General features: G+C 35.6%; 1 protein-coding gene across 3 annotated transcripts in view; it reads right to left on the minus strand.

Annotated features, from left to right (window-relative positions):
- LOC144977130 (metabotropic glycine receptor-like) overlaps positions 1-18,021 on the minus strand; it is a 424,917-nt gene that overhangs the window by 389,376 nt on the left and 17,520 nt on the right. The window lies entirely within an intron of this gene.

The raw sequence follows: 18,021 nt of genomic DNA on the forward strand, positions 1-18,021 counted from the left end.
CGGTGTAACAATGCAACCCGGGACTAAATTGATAACATCGAGACAAGCAGCTTATGGGCTCCCTCCGTATGTGGATTATCAATGGCAAGTCGGTAATCTTAGCATTCACAAACATGTGCCGTTTTTGACGAAGTTATTTTACTCACCTCTCAGATCACCCATCAATAATTGAGTTGTTGGTTTGATTATAATATCACCGCCAGTTGCGTGATTTTTCTCACTAAGTTATAATAGACGATATAGGTTTAAGGCGATGTGCACTTATTTGCAGGTCTGATAACCCAATTCCTTATGGGCTCAATATTGTAATGGAAATCTCAAAAAATGACGCAAAATATTGTCTATTACAACAATGTTCAACTAGGCCCATAAGTGGGATCAGATGTCAGACCTGCATATGTACACGTCGGATTAAGGTCATTTATAGTTTTGTATGTTTGTATGATTGATTTGGAGAACAGTTTTTTGATAAGCATTTTAATTGACCGTATACCATCCATAGGTTAGGATCGCAGCCTTCATGAAATCATTTCGTGACTCTGACCAAATAAAATCCGTCGTAATACAAGGCCAAACCACATAAATAAATCAGATTGTGAGTTGTTTCAACAGTTTAATTAATGGGATCATTTGTGTTCTTCAGCACCACTAACATACATTCACAAGACGTACACTTACACACAAAAAATGGCGACGCGTTAACGAAGGCTAGGGTACAATATTTACAAACCCTTTAACGATACAGAAACCGGCATAAACTCCGGTTCCATAAGCCTCTGAATTTCTAGAGGACTACGCTTTATTACTTTCGTATCCGAATAAAATCCCTCTAAGAAATTAGCAAGTTGTAAATGGCCATTCAAGAAGGGTCTAGTGAAAAAAATAATTCAGAAAATGGAATGGAGCAGGCATTTATGTTGATAATAACAAAAAATGAAGTGAGTAGTATAGTGCCAGAAGACAATTGAGCGTCCTTCTCACGTCCAGACGGAGTTGAATCAGTAAAGTCGCGGGTTCGAGCCCCCATCGCCGCGAAATTTTTATTCTCTTTTGCCTGCTGGTACTTTTCCACTCATGTCATGTTCTGTTATTATGAGAGAAGAAAATACATTTCCAAAGACATACCGTCTGTTTATTATGCCTTTTTTCGGTTGATTTATTTTTGTTATTAACGCATTTTTGGTTCATTGAAGGGATGATGGGAGTGCAGAGGAGATGGGGTTAGGAAATACACCACAAAACAAATAAGGGGGAAACCATATTTCCATCACTATAAAAAGGATAGGTAGTTATCAATTCTAATTCTTTCCTCTTTTGGTCTTATTAAAATACGGGTCTAATAACAACATTATATTCCATCGATTGATGACGTAGTACTCAACAAAATATAAACCGATTGATGACATAGTTCACAAAGTGATATTTGACCAAATGATGACGTGGTACGCACACAATTATCGGCAGAATGATGACGGAGTGATATGAACTCATGACCAAAAAAAGGAACTTATGTACTTATGACCCAGAAATTAGTAATTTAAAAAAGAGCTTAATACCTCATGCCACATCAATATTTTTGTCTGGGTTTTGCTTTCCTTCAAACACTAATATATAATCTGTAAGATAAAGCGTAAATTGACATATCATCAAAATCCACTACTTTACATTCTTTGAGTTTTCCTTAGTGGAGAAGAGGTTGTTATAAAACAAATTCTGGGCGGAACTATTGAAAACGCATTGCCCTCGAGCAAAGACCTCGTAAACACGGTGTTTGGTGTTCGAGTCAATATTCAATGTAATTCCTGATATTATCAGTCCAAAGTCATGCCGCATCATATCCAGCAAATCAACAGATAGATGTTTCCTTAACGTAGTCATTGTCCATTATCAGGTCCTACAAATGCAGTAAAATTTATCTATAAGATGAATCAACTTTTGCTCCATGGAGTGTAAGTATAAGGGGGGGGGGGAGGGAAACGATAAACCTCTCTTTATTATTCATCACCTCTCACTTTCCAAGTTTTAGAATATTTGAAGTTTGAGCGTGATTTTAATATTTCAATAAACATTTAATGTAGATGTGGGTAAATGGATGTAATTTTTTGAAAGATCAAAACACGTGGCAAAAAGCTATTCTTATAAATATTAATTCCACTGCCAAGAACAACAAAAAATATCACAAAATGATCATTTCTAAACGCCTAGAAATATCTATAAACTCAAGGTTTCATTTCAACAACAGCACTTTTTATTGACCTTGAACTTATTACGGCCGGAATCACGGGACATTTCATACTTAAAATTGATTGCCTGCATCGAATCTGACAACCACATTTAGCTTCGCGATTATCATTTGACATTAATATCATTTGGGTCGACGGCTGTCAACCCTTATCATAAAATAGATGGTTATATAACATCGCACTGTAAATGTGTGAGACTATTTAAGGTAAAAGTCTAACTCCTCAACCTCACGTCTATCTCGGAGGCGGGGAAACTCGATAACCTCTTTCTGAAATCGGAAACCCCCGACACTCCGTTAGGGCCGCCACACCAGGCGCGATCATTGATACCGGAAATAATATAATTGGATAAGAGTGTACCCATCCATAAATCTTACACAATATACGTCATTCACTTCATTCCTTCCAATCAAACCCAAACGCCCCCCCCCCCCCTTTACACTCCCCGGCCTATGTGTCGCTCTTTCTCTCTATCTCCCTCTTCCCCTTTAGAATCTCTTTTTCTTGTTGCTATCTTGAAAGATATCTTAAGAGACACACTGAGTGCTTGGTTTGTTATAAGTCGGCCGAGTCTTTCTCCTTCTTTCAAATGGCCATACAAAGTTCATCAATAACTTATATTGAGTTATAATAGAATTTTTCACTAAAAATAGATTCAAGGGCATCAGTCTTGCCTTTTATATATGGCTGTCAGAAGCATGCAAAAAGCTAATCTCCTCAGCCACATTGGTCAGCGTCTAATAATATGTGGTTACATCAGTATTAACCAAAAAAACGTACCCTAGAAAAGATAGGCAATATAGTTTAATTGTATGGCTGGCCTATGATCAAAGTGTTATCTAGACGAGTGTGTTTACAGCAAATGTATATAATTTGTCCAGTTACTGCCTCTTGGGCGTTAAGAATATTTGAATAAGTAGATGTTTAGCTCTGCTTTTTTCTTTAACTCTGGCTCTTTCGCCAGAGGGCGTTATCCGACTTCCGGTAGCTGCCTCACTGACACACTTTACAGTGGAAAACACCTTCTCGTTGATCACGCAATGCTGGGTTCGTTTTGTTCCTTGATTTTATTCTGATAGTGTTACTTACTCCAAGGTGATGTTTTAACAGATTTTTTTTTCCGTTTATTGACCCAGCTTCCTCTGTTTTGGTTTACATCACCCATGTATCACAATACTATATCAAAATCTGAAAAGATGTGAATTAATCAGTGCCTGACAAAGCAGATTTGGGGCAGTTCGGTTATTCTGGGATGATGTTTCCCATAATTTCTTTGTATTGACTGAAACACCTTTTCTGATTTATATTTTACACCGGCAGTGACTGTACCATATTTTTCATTTTCATATTTTAAATAATATAACCGCGGACAGTTGTAAAAGTAAACAAACTTATTCTGAACATCTGAACACAAAAACGTTACTCAACAACAGTCATACTCAAGATCTTTAGCGTGGAAGTTAAGTAAAGTATAATTGTAGCAATCTTTAAGGTGTCAGACAAGGATCTTCAACCCTCCTCCTCCCAAACCCTTTTACATCTTTACCACAATGTAAAGTAACAATGAATAATTAAAGAATGCTGTCTACCCCTTTCAAGAGACTTTGAACCAAAAAGCACAAGCTAACAAAAGGGCGGATTAATTGCGAAAAAAGCAACACTTGAATAGTTTCGAATTTGAGGTCATGAAAATCTTTAGCTGTTTTGAGAAAGGCCTCTAGTTACTTATTTTCCTTTGCAAATTTTGCGACGAGGTTGTGCCTGGAGGGAATCCCTTCTTTATATAACTTTTGATCGATGCACTCCTTCACCAAAATTAGTAACGTTTGATTTTTTTTGTGCAAAATAACCCCCCTCCCCCTTGACTTTTGATATGTCTGTAAACCGTTGTCTTCAAATCAATTCCTCTTATTTTTGATGAATTCATTACAAATACCTCCAAGGCATTACTAGAGACTCTTGTGATTTGGTTATTCCTTTTTTACATTGAACTCTTTCAATGACTAGATCAACAATATTTAATTTGAATAAACAAATAAGCGCTTATTTTAAAAAATAAGCCTACTAATATTCTGAAGCTACACAAGAAACCACTTTAGATGAATGACATGAAATGATAGGAGTTTATTAACCTTTCAATTAATCGTATCGTAAATCTTATTGACATAAAAAGCCGATAAAATTAGCTGAAGTACGTAGGTCCGCGGTTGAATATCGATACACAACTAGGAAAACAAATAACGCCAAAGGATATTTTGTTCTTCTTTTTCGAATTACAGACAAAACGGTAGTTTATTCTGTGTACATAAACAATCCCTAAGGCTCTGTAACGAAAAATAATTGTATTTTCAAATCCACAAAAATCGCGATGGTTTCTTAATTATTGTTGGTTGGTTTGTGAGAAATTGAAATCGCAGCGGATTAATCCTTTACCGGCGAATGTAAATTCTTTTAAATCCCGGATTTTTACTGTGGCTAAGTCGCTGCCACGGGTAACAACCACGCATCCTGTGTTTTAATGAAGCCCCAGTCACACCCAGTTACTCGCTCTTTTAGTGAAAATGTGTCCTAGCTGCTCAAAACAGCATTATATCGGGGTAAATCACGTGACGAAAAGGGATATTTTAAAGTTTAAAAGGTAAGAAATGTGTTGTTTTTACTATTTTAAGAATGTATAGTCGTTCTCCTTGATACAACCTAAAAACTTTACCCAAATTTTAAACTATGGCAATAGATTCAATGTTTTGCACCTAAACCACTCAGGGATAGCACTGTTATAAAGTGATGGGTCGCAAATAGTAAGATACCATGTGTGGTAAGAGTAAAATTAAGCCCGGCATGTTATAATTATACCCCTTTCTCTTTGAGGAAACCCGTTTATACCATAGAATAATAGCAAAAATACCATAAAATTATCCTTGGTATAAAAAACGTAGGAGTTCAAGAAATATTTTTCTCCAGCACGCATCCGGTTTTGCCAAAAACAGATTTTGATCGAAATGATATCCAGACTGATAAAAGAATGATAATTCTTAATGTCAAATCGTTAACTTCGATAAGCATTCGTCATAAACATTTTGTCAAAGAAATAATAAAGGTGAGGTCATAATAAATGTATTGTTGAAATCCTGTGTTTAAAATGTCCAATGTGCTACTCTAAGGTCGCAAAGCGGTATCGGGAACCCGTTCCAAATTCCTATCGTAGGAGTTCAAGAATCTTCTTTTGTGGAAATAGACCTCTGAGTCTTTAACCCATGAATTATGTGAGATATTTAATGAAAGAATTATGTATGAGAGACCTCAGCAGCATGTACTGACGAAACGCCTCATTTCACTTCTGGCCAGAACAGAAACTAAACTTTAACAATGTGACCTATTTGGTTTGCCTCTCGCATTCGGATCGGAAGGTCCTGGGTTCGAGACCCACTTGGAGCGGCGCATAGGTAAGTCCTTGGAAAAGGCTCTTTACTCACATTCTATCACGGTACTCAGGTGTAAAATAATTACCTGGCCGTTAACAGGGTTGTCTCTGTCCTAAAAATATTGTAATATCGCCAAACAGGCATCATGTCCCGTCCTACATGTTAAGTGTTCCTGTTGACCAGGGACCCTTGTAAAGCGCTAAAAACCTCAAAATTTAGAGTTTAACCATGAATGATGTGAGATATTTAATGGAAGAATTATATATGGGAACTCTACAGCCTGTACTGATCAATTCATATATTAATTCACCACCGCCCCTCCCTCCCCCCACCCTTTTACAACTTTACCACGATGTAAAGTAACAATGGATAATTGTTTCAATATGTTTGATACTATTGAACCAGTTGACAGGAATCGACAGTATTCTGACCAAACTGAAAAGAAAGCGTTTTATCAGTCCATGGCGGTATAAATACAATTGTTAGTAAGTATAACTATGATTGATTTTGGTGATTAGATGTATGAGTAAGTATAACTGTGATTGATATTGGTGATTAGATGTATGTTTTGACACTGCAGAAGTATAAATTATTTTGATTAATGACAAAGCATTTCATAATTGGTCTGAGTATCACAGAAAACAATACAGCTATTTATCATCATCGCATCATTATCATATCATCATTATTTCATTCTCCTCATTCTCATCCTCAACATCATTATCATTATCAAAATCACAATCTTCATAAACGCCCTCATCGTCATTATCATCATCATGATCATCATCAAACATCATCATCATCATCATCATCATCATCATCATCATCATCATCATTATCATCATCATCAATCATCATCATCATCATCATCATCATCATCGTCATCATCATCATCATCATCTTCTTCTTCTTCTTTTTCTTCTTCTTCTTCTTCTTCTTCTTCTTCTTCTTCTTCTTCTTCTTCTTCTTCTTCTTCTTCTACTTCTTCTTCTCCTTCTTCTTCTTCTTCTTCTTCTTCTTCTTCTTCTTCTTCTTCTTCTTCTTCTTCTTCTTCTTCTTCTTCTTCTTCTTCTTCTTCTTCTTCTTCTTCTTCTTCTTCTTCTTCTTCTTCTTCTTCTTCTTCTTCTTCTACTTTGATCTTCTACGAGATCTAGTCTCCTGACCAACAATCGACTCACTACATAGATACATAAACGAAACAAGAGAAAACAGACATTATATAAGGCTGTGACAGACCAGATATGTATGCAAAACGAGTTCAGATAACGTGTTTTAACGGATCAACAAAAATCCGCCCTATCGCCATATTTTAAAAAATAATAGATTGTACATTTTGAGTCAAAATCAATATTTTGAAAGAAAGTCAAAGGTTACAGGAAATTCGTTGGTACTTTGATAGATATTCAAAGGGAACAGGAATTTCATTAAACCCACTCGACATGTAAAACTTAGTTACATGCCTCAGTCTAAATATTCATGACTGCTTTAGGTTGCTATTTTGTGTCTTATTGGCACCACATACTCTTCCCACCCGAATTTCCGGGACTCATGCCGACACATTAATAGTTTCACGGGACAAAAGAAGTTAATGTATGCAAATTGTGATGTCTTGAGCTTTTGGCACAAAAGATAGTTTTCATGTACTATTCCCTGTGGATGGGAAGGGGGGGGGGGTTAACAGAGAGAGAGAGAGGGAGAGAGAGAGAGAACAGTTCTTTAGAACCACCAAGCCCATGGAGCTTAAGTTTATCCCGGTTTTAGTAGCTTTAACCAAACAATATCAGCTCCTTACTAGTGCCTATTCAAAGATTAAATTTGAAAATGGTATCTTTTCAATCTGGTCTGTAAGTTCCTGCTACGCCTTGAATGGGAAACTGGCCTACAGCAAAGTAAATAGACCCAGCTACACGGTAACATATCTGCCTACTATTACGAAAAAATCATAGAATTGTGATTTCTTTTTGGCGCCAAATGCAGACCTTTATGAACATCTCAAAACCATTAAAACTTATTGAAAATGAAAGTAACCAGTTGATGCCAGACAACATAAATGTAAGTATTTTGAAAAGTTAATTCATCCTTGTGAGAGTAAATTGTTGATTTTTAAAGTTGACAATAGCAACTACAATTTTCATCTCTAAAAATTACGAATTCGCTGCTGGAAGCTTTGAACTTTAAAATTGTATTAAACAAATGAACGCAACAGCTTCAAAAAACAACTATACGCCTAACAAGGAACTTTTTGGGTTCAAATACATCTTTTCGCTGGCTGAATAAAGGTTTAGGCATGAACGGTTCCTTAGTGTGTACTTTGGTATTACTATAATCTTGGCCATCGCATTGAAAACAGAATATGATATGAATTCACTGTCTCCGATTGTTTCTCCGATTGTCTCTCCGACTGTTTGTTAATAGGAATCCATTTAATTATTTTTGGTAGTTTCCTCTGGTTAATCATTGATTTTACCTGTATTGATTGGAAATTCTATGTAAATGTATATATCATATTGGCAATTGTTAAAAATAAACCTTTGAATTGAATAGTGAATGTTTGGCCAGACAACATTTACGTCATAAATCGATAAAGTTGAACCCCAACTTGTCAACAAAGATAATACTTAGGTAGGACTTTAAGTTCGACCTCTATACCCTTCAACCCACTCCCACCCTCTCTCGTTACCCAGTTAAAAAGTGGAAAATACTTGTTCATTTCCACATTCAATTTCAATGTCATTGGTATGTAACTTTTAATTTTATCGAATATAAGGTCAAACAATAATAAATGGAAAATGATTCGCTGCTACGTGAGGGTCTAGCCCAACAAGAAAACTATTCATTGACTGCCAATATATTCCTTTATTTTTCATTCAAAAAGGGAAAACTTGAATTTACGGATGTATTTGTTCCTGTGTTTTCAGTATTGACCAAATTAAGTATTTGCAACGTTTCTCGGTTTGAATAGAGATTAAGCGTTGCCAACTTTTGACTCCTTTCTGGCATGCGTAAGAATAGCTTGTGTGTACTCAAACTATTCAGCGCGTGTTCGTCATGTGTGAGAAAGGTGAATCATTCTTATCTTCTCTCATAGACTTTCAAAGAATCCTTCACAAGGCAGTCCGGACATGTCAAAGAGCAGTCTGTATTCCTACCAAATTAGGACATTTCATAATCAACTTATAGCGTTAGATAAGAATGCTGTAATGCAGTGATGAATTGGGCAAATATTGACCCGGTCAAGTGTCTTCAGAAAACTGGACGTAGCAAGACGGATTTATCCCAGAAGCATGCCATTCTTGACGTGGGCTGGATGAATCCTTTATTCACACCAATGCTGTGGGTTTGGTGAATCAGATCGATCCCGTCGATTTCATTATGTTTATTGTTCATTCTTTTCAAGTCTTTTATTTTATCTTCTTTAGAATGTAAGGTTGGATGGAGTGTGTTCTATTTTGTTTCATTTTTTTTTCTTAAATTCGTAACCAAAATTTTTGGAGGGGGTGTTGGGTAGGGGGGTATTTTAAATTAAATCTAAAAGAAACGGGAGAGGATAAAGCGAATAGCAAAAGGACGCAATAATTAGAGAAGAAGGAGGAAGAAGAGGAGATGGAAGAGAAGAAGTAGGAAACGTCCATGCTGGAGATAATAAAAGTAGAAGATAATACAAATTACAAAACAACATAAAATGAGGTATTTTTTTCTTTTTAAAAAAGAGACAGCAACATTTGGAACAGAAAAATTGTAAGATGTCATCAAATAATTAAAGATTTCATTTATCTAGTCCATGTTTTATAAGAAAAGTTTACTATTTTAGATATCTAACTGTCGTTCATTCATTTACATTGCGCTTGTTTTTGCCTGAAAATGTTACTGTAGATATTAATGGATGAAGAACATCCTCAACTCTGTCTTACTCTGGAAAAAATACATTTTAAAACTTAAATGACCCTCATCTTGTTAAAAATATAAAAGTGGAATGTTATAGGAAGAGTTTACTGGCTAAAAAATTAAATAATGTGGCTTTTTATAGAACAAAAGTACTTTCACATTACTTCAAACTTAAGACTTCAAAGTAGACTCAGGCCTAAGACATTTTGACAAGTTGGATGGAGACCTCTAAATCGCTCGATGTTTGAATTTAAAGTTTTCTGGCCAAAATGAACAACACTATCTGCTTTGTTCTTGTACGATATAGTATGAAATAAGTGGAACCTCCATTAAAACATAATGGCCTCTTTGGCAGACGAAAATGAGTCTGCATATCTTAAACTTTAGGTCCCCTGCTTTTTCTCTTTGTTTTGATTATCTCTCTTGATTGGGGTGTTTTGGGTTTTTTTGAGGGTTTTTTCTTTTTGTTTTTAATTTTTTTTTTTTTGAATTAATTTTTGTTATTTTCTGTTTGTTGACGTTTTGTTTTGTTTTTATATCGTTCTTGTTTGGGTAATTTTTTTTTAAATATATTTTGTTTGTTCTGAGGTTTGTTTTGATTGAAGTGGGGGTGGGGGGGGGGATTGTTTCTTTTTTTCATTCCTTTTTTTTTGTGTGGGTTTTTTCATACCTTTACTTTATTTTCTCTCAGCCTTTCCTAAATGACGATGAAGAGTGCTGTAAGAATCCATGTTACGTGTTTTTAAATTAATATTTGCAATTCCTGTTTTCAAATGGAATACTTTAAAAAATGAATTTTATACGAAAATTAATTTAACCCATGATGTAATGATTAGTAATAGAATAGAATAAAAGTTGTGCTGAAACAATTTTTTTTCTGTGGAACCCTGTTTTATAGTCTCCTTTATGTCTTTAAAATTTTTCTATCTATCGTATTTTTTTTCAATTCTTTTGGATAGATTATGTATTCTAAACGCAAGTCCATTAAAGTGATAAAGATTAATAGTTTATTGTTCTATAGCAACCTTTTGCAGAGCAAATACGACTAAAATAAGAATTGAATTTTTCTTCATCCGCACGGAAAGTGTTGTTATTCGAACTTCGAACATCCCCTTGTAGTTAATAATTCGTCATGAATCACATTCCTGCCCCACTCTGAAATCAAAACACAATTGAAATTATTTATTTATTATTACAATAATTGCAGTGATGGGTAATTCGCTTTTTGCATAAGGATAGTAGTGTGGCGCCCGGGATAGGGCTGCTATTCGGCACCGGGTTGGATCAAATTTAGTCACACACCGAGGCGAGCAGCTCATGTGGCTCGATACCCGGGATGGTCTCATGACGGTCAACCGGGTTTACACCGTTGCCCTCCCGTGTGGCTCAAGCCCCCTCACCAGCTGCAAGGTAAAGATCCACGAGGGAACTACCTGTCTAATATGTCCACGCTGTGGGCAAGAACCCGAGACGGCAGAGCATCCAGTCGAAAGGTGTGTTGTGACGATGCTACCCGGCGGGTTCGCGACGGTGCATGAATGCGGACCGGACTTTGCAGATTGGGTCGATCGTCATAACATAGTAGTGTGAACCATAAGAGGCTGCTGCCTTTTGCAGATAAAGTCGTTGGACTTGAACTTGGCCTTGTAACTCGTTCATCAAATATCGATCGATAAAATAACCCCCATCTTGTCAGAAATGCTCAAACATGGGACTTCAATAAAGTCCAAGGTTTGAGAGTTTTTAACAAGATAAGAGTCAGTTTAATCGATCCATATTTATTTTAAAGTTCTGTTACCAACATTTTAAACGTTTTTTTCTTTCAGAGTTTGAAAGATTTCTACAAGGTTTGGAATGATGGGAAGGTGAGGTAGCCAAATAGCTAATGTCCCTTTAACTCTCTCCTTACCACCTGCAGCAAATCGTCACATTTGTTACGACACAATATACATTTTTAAAAGTTCCGATTTATTATGTATACATCACAAACTTTAAAGAATGATCTTTGTTTAATTAATAAGAACATAAAGTTGTTTTGTACAGAGCTTGTTTGTGTTTTTTTTTTTATAAAACAATTTTTCTGCTGAGAAAGCCTGCTTTTTGGGAGAATACTGAAAATGATCGGAAAGGAGAGAGTTAAAGAGTGCAGTGAGTGCATTATGAGTTTATAGAGTAATATAAAAGCTCTATGGTAAGGACTATTTTCTGTGTATCTTGTTCAATTTTATGATTATTTTACTCTTTAATTCTTGATCCCAAAAATAATGTGTTCAATAACTGGCTGATTCATAAATCATCGTCAAAGCAGTCATCATACAAGTTTCAGTTTGTTCTTTCAAATAGAAGCACTTTAAGAAATTCAATAATAGGCTTATTGCTGTAATGGAAATACTCTTATCCCACGCACAAAATATTCATTTACAACATGCTAAATCAAGCCCAATATTGCGTTCGGTTCTCAGACCTGAAAACATGTGCACATTGATCAAAATGCAATTTTGAAATATTTTTTTTGTTAATTGAAAATATTTGCAAGAATAAAATAAAAACCCCTTTGCCGTAAGACTGCTGAGTGCTTGATCCACCGTCATATTAAATTGTTATGTGTACCTTCCATTACGAAATAATAATCTATGTAGACAAAGACCAAACCTTGCCTATCTAAACCCCTGTTTCTTTATATAATATATTTTAAGCCTTTAACAAAAAAAATTTTTGTTTAAAACGGTGAAGGACGCGAGTAAAAAAAACAAGGTTCCTTTTTTAAAAACCCGCCTCATCCATTAGTAAAGATATTCACTCATGTCGTTGGTTCATAATATAGAAAGGGTGCATCGGATAATAGGGCTGGAATATCCAAACAGGAAAAACGGAAGTGTCCGGACGGGAGCTTTTCAAGATAACCGGTATCAAAATTTGATGAATTTAATCCCGACATTCGCTAAGCAGTAAATGGAATCATGAAAACCCATTTAATTTGTTTGCTAACACATTTTCCCGGTGTGCTGAGATGAATGGCCCCGATATCATTAGGTAAAAAGGTTGACATTATTTCAGTAAAATGATGAAATATTTTACAGACATTGTTTTCTTCCTGATTAACTCCGATGAAGAGAAATTAAATGATCTACTCGTGATTAAATGAAACAAGGTGTCGATGGGAGAATTGGGGATGTTTAAAATTACTCTTCTCGCTCAATAAACTGAAACGGGAAAAAAATGTCTAAATACGAGTTTTCCTAACTACGGCAGCTAACTGGTTAAAGCCCTATTAACTTTTTTTTTTCTTACTTGTTTTAATGTAGGTATACATTTTTATTTCTTTCATTTCACTAATTGTTGAGGTAATTTAAATACAGTGGAGTGAACTTTTTTTTAAACAAAAAAAACATTGAATTAAAAAGATGCACTAAAGTATAATGAGAAGTATTAGAGCGATGACTAATGGTGACTTTGGTGCTCAGTCATAACAACAAAGCGATGCACACTAAGGAAACAACCGTACAGACCGTGATGGCAAATGAAGACGACAGCAATGCCATTAAAGTATATGTAGTTAGTGTCTGTAACATTATTATTACTGTTCGTCTGTTGGACAAATTGATTCCAAACAAATATTTTTGAATGTGTATATTTTATTCATACCTAATTCAACAATACGTAATCAAACATTAACTTGACTTATTCCCAGCTCTGATATTTTAAAAACAGTTTAGAAGAATGAAAGTCTTCTCGTAAAGTGTGCCAACGTCTGAATAATTCATAATTTTGATCATGTTTACTTTTAAAGCAGTTTTCAGACAGTGGTTCATCACGACATGATACTGATTGGAAGCGGCGAGTCACGTATTCTCCTTCATAAAACATTCGAGCTGAGCTCTCTCCTTACCGACCATTTTCTGAATTATATCTTTTCCTGAAATGTCATAAAAATCACAATAATTACTATTGACACTCAGAAGGAAAAACAATAAGATCATACTATACATACTTGTGTGCAACAATACAATTTTTACAAAACAACATTAAGTTCATAGAGTTATAACTAACATTATTCTACCCCTCCCATTAACCAGTAACGCGTAAATAGTAAATGATAACATGTTTACAATAGTAATTAGTGACGCCCGATGATCAAGTGTTAAAGTTCACTAAAAACGGATTCTTTTTTTTTTAGGTGTCATAAAATGTTTTTGAACATGCTTTTATTCAAAGATTACAAAATCGGAACCGATTGAGAGAAAGAATAAAATATTTCTTACACTCTTGCCTTTTGGAATTCGAACTTTGTTCCCAACACGCACACACATGCTCGTGCACGTTGGAGAATACGTACTGAGTTCCAAAGAGCAAGAGTGTAAGAATCGTATTTCAATTTTGTGATGTGCAAAACAAATCTGAATAAGTATAGTGCGCATTGTATTGTTACGGTTATTATCTCAGAAAAGTGAGTGGAGCAGGCTCTTATGTTGATAATAACAGAAAATGGAGTGAGTAGACAAGAACTAGAAGACAATAGGAAATACAAATTTCGCGGCGATGGACGGATGGCCTCGACTGCATAGCGTCCCTCTCACGATCAGGCGGAGTTGTATCAGTAAGGTCGCGGGTTCGAGCCCCCATCGCCGCGAATTCTCTATTGTCTTCTGGCACTTTTCTACTCACTTCATCTACGAATATTATTCACGATTTTCCTGTACTTGCTTAGAAGAAGGTTAACGCTGGACTCATATATTTGACTATAGATTCAAATGTTCATATATAAATCACTCCGACAGAATACCGTTTTGACACGGTATGTCACAAATGTGCATGACTTATTGAAGGTACACCAAGGAAGAAAGGGAGGTAGATGTTGTAAATGGAGGTAGGGTGGAAGTGTGGAAGGAGGTATATTGATGTAGTTAAAAAATTCTCGTTATTCAACCCATAGGGGGAATGTGTGTTTAGGGTTTATTCCACATAGAGACGTTAGCCGCAGTGCAGCACTGCAAACTGAGCTAAGGCGAGGTGACTTGCTGAAGGCTACAGAGCGCAGTCGGTATTCGAACTCGGTACATTTTGGGTACCAAGCAAAGAACGTACCACTGAGCCACGCTGTCCAATGGGTTTAGTTAAAATACTCATAACTCCCTCCAGCCGGATATTAAATACAAACACATAAAACTATGTGTAACTTTGAACGTTTATAGCCTGATTGACATAATTTAGTGAGAGCTAGTCATCATAATGACTTTCTAAAAACAATAACAAAGGAGAAGAGTGGCGTCAATTTTGTTCCTTCTATAGGGAAGAAAAGATATTAAGTAGAAAGGAATCGGACGAATAATGAAAAGAAGAGCAAGTAGAAGAAGAATAAAAACTTGCCAATTATGATGGGCTGGCACCCTATGATAAACCATTAATTACCATCATTGTCGTTGACTGGCCAAATTAATAAGGCACACACAGACAGATATTTGGCCACAGTCAGGATAGGCCCCGTTCCATACGTTGCTATATTTGGAAAAGGCGCTGCAAGGGGATTCGCACTGTAAGTATGTGGAGATCCATCCTCCATTCTATAATCATTATTAAATGAAATTATTTGTGTATACAGCAAATGCGAATGTGTGGGTGAGTGTTATAATATGCATGGATTTGTGTGTTTCTATTCTCCGCCTACTCCTTCTTCTTCATCTTCTTCTCATTATTATTATTATTATTATTATTATTATTATTATTATTATTATTATTATTATTATTATTATTATTATTATTACTATTACCATCATTATTATTGTTAATATTTGTGTTATTCTACGTCTACTACTACTATTACTACTACTACTATTACTTTACTACTACTATACTTATACTACTACTACTACTACTACTACTACTTTACTACTACTACTACTACTACTACTACTACTACTACTACTACTACTACTAACTACTACTACTACTATTACTACTACAACTACTACTACTATTACTACTATTACTACTACTACTACTACTACTACTACTACTACTACTACTACTACTACTACTACTACTATTTCTTCTTCTTCTTCTTCTACTTCTTCTTCTTCTTCCTCTTCTTCCTCCTTCTTTCCTTCTCCTCCTCCTCTCTATGTGAACGTGTGTGAAAGAGTATGTGTGTTTACGTATGTGTGCGTGTGTGCGTGTGTGTGTATGCGTCCGAGTACTTATTTGGAAAAGATCTAGGAAGGAGAAATAAATGGATAGATATATGAATATATGAGACTGTGGGAGACATGGCAGTCTTGCATTTCATAATTTATAAAAATAGTCAAGGAGTCCCCGGTTTTGGTTGTGTTTAATTCTAGCAATTGTAAGAATTGTCATTTATTTAATTACAACTCGTGTCTTCCTTTCTTGAAAAGTAAACAATACGTTCCACAACTTTTAACTCAGTCTAAATTGATCCTGCAACGACAAAAATGTATACATTTATACTGAGTTTTAAAAACATTCAGATCTTAATTTTTCCTCATTTGTTTCTGATTACACCAATAACTAATCCCTAACCCATTTCAACAAGAATTCAGTAGTATTAGTTTTCTGTCCTACTCTAACAAAAACACGTATTTAAATTTTTTGGCCAGAAAAATCGTCCTCCAAATATCGATCGATTAATATGATGACCCTTATGTCATCAAAGATTCACAAACCTGAGACTTCCGTGAAGTCCCAGCTATAAGAGTATTTAACAGGATGAAGGTCATTTTGGTCGATCAATGTTTGATGAACGAGTTTTCTGGCCAAAATATTTGATATATGTTTTTATCCAGGGAACGACAGATTAGTTAGTGTTAGTATTTCGATATTCGGACTTGAATGAAGCCCGATTCATATCGCTGTTGCTGCTCTCTGTACTCGCAACTCATGATAAGATTTGATTAATGGTTGGAGTAAAATCGAATCCTAACTGTAAAGAGTTAATCCCATGGATTCCATGACGGGTTAATGGACAGGGTGTTCTGCGAAATCTGATTAGTCTGGCATTGAGAATGGATTACTGATATGACTGTCAGTCACACTTCCCACTCCGTTTCTAACCCCCCCCCCCCACCACACCCTACCACCTTCCCCCACCACACCCTACCATGAATATTACCCCCATCGTCAGTCCCAAATCACCAGCATATCATCTCCCCTGTTCCATTCCTCTACAATCTCAAAAGAAAGATTATTATTTTTTTTTTCTATCGTGGTTATCACCTTCATCAAATCTTTTCCCTTCTCTTGTCGCTCGGAGTTTTGAAAGTTGTAATTCAATTTCGATTTTTTGTAGTTTGGGTTTGTGATATTCTTCATCCCCATCCCCCTCTATCCATCCAGCACCACTTCAGTGGTGGTTCTGATACCTCCAGAGTGATATATAACGCACCCCATTTTCTAATCAAGTCACCAATATAATAATACCATTTATTGTTGTTAAACCATTTGATATTTAGAATCTTGCCAGTGTGCTGACGTGTAATTTTTGAAGGTCTGATATACCCAAAATACTATGGTCTCATTGTTGTGGTGGAAATACTCTCAAGCCAACACTAAATATTTTCCATTACAACAATCTTCAAACGAGCCTATAATTGTTTCTAGTTATTAGCGTCTAATATATTCACGTCGCTCTATGCAAAAAGGTATTTTTATAACATAACTCATAAGAAGACATGAATATCTGGTTATTTTGAATAGCCATGGGAAAAATTGCTCTTCAATACTTCTTCAGGTTAGATAACGAAAATTCGTTTTTAAAATTTGAAAATCTAGCCCAAAAAGGAACTAACAAAAAATGGGAGAAAGCAATGGTTACGGTTATTGTTCATTTTACATTAACGCCTTTAATTAACACTATCAGGCTAACCAATTTTCTCAGCTTACGCCAGATTATTTTTATTCTAATATTCTAAAGTGCTGTCTTTATGAGCAAACAACTCCATTCAAATTTAAGACTTTTTTTCTTTATCGTCTTCAATTGAAATTTCATCCTGACATGACCTACGATTGAAATAAATTGGCTACAACTAGCAATCAGTACGCCTTTCGTGAAGTATTTAAAAGTAAATTAATGAATTATATTGTTTTAATAGATGAAACATATAGATCTATACTGCACTTTTGCGATGAAAAATAAACGGAGACTTTATTTCCAGCGAAATCTAAACTTGGTCGAATAGGCAATATTTTTGGTTATGGCGTTATCGTTTCTCACTCGACGTCAGGGCTGACAGATTTCGAGCCTCCTCGTTCAAATGTTGCTGTCAAGCATCAACATTAATTTGTCCCTTTTTTTTCATTCGTGTTTGCTTTCTTTTAGAGTCAAAAGGGCCAATGAAGCCGGAGTTTGTTCCGGTCTCTGTAGTATTAAAAAGTAGTATTGTTTGTTATCTTTTGGGTAGGACATTATTCTATTGCATTGTACTTTCCGTCAGATATCTAACAGATCCAGCAACCCA

This window comes from Berghia stephanieae, chromosome 7 (assembly GCF_034508935.2).
Source record: "Berghia stephanieae isolate SIO BIC M18660-M18661 chromosome 7, UCSD_Bste_1.3, whole genome shotgun sequence".
Lineage (NCBI taxonomy): Eukaryota > Metazoa > Mollusca > Gastropoda > Nudibranchia > Aeolidiidae > Berghia > Berghia stephanieae.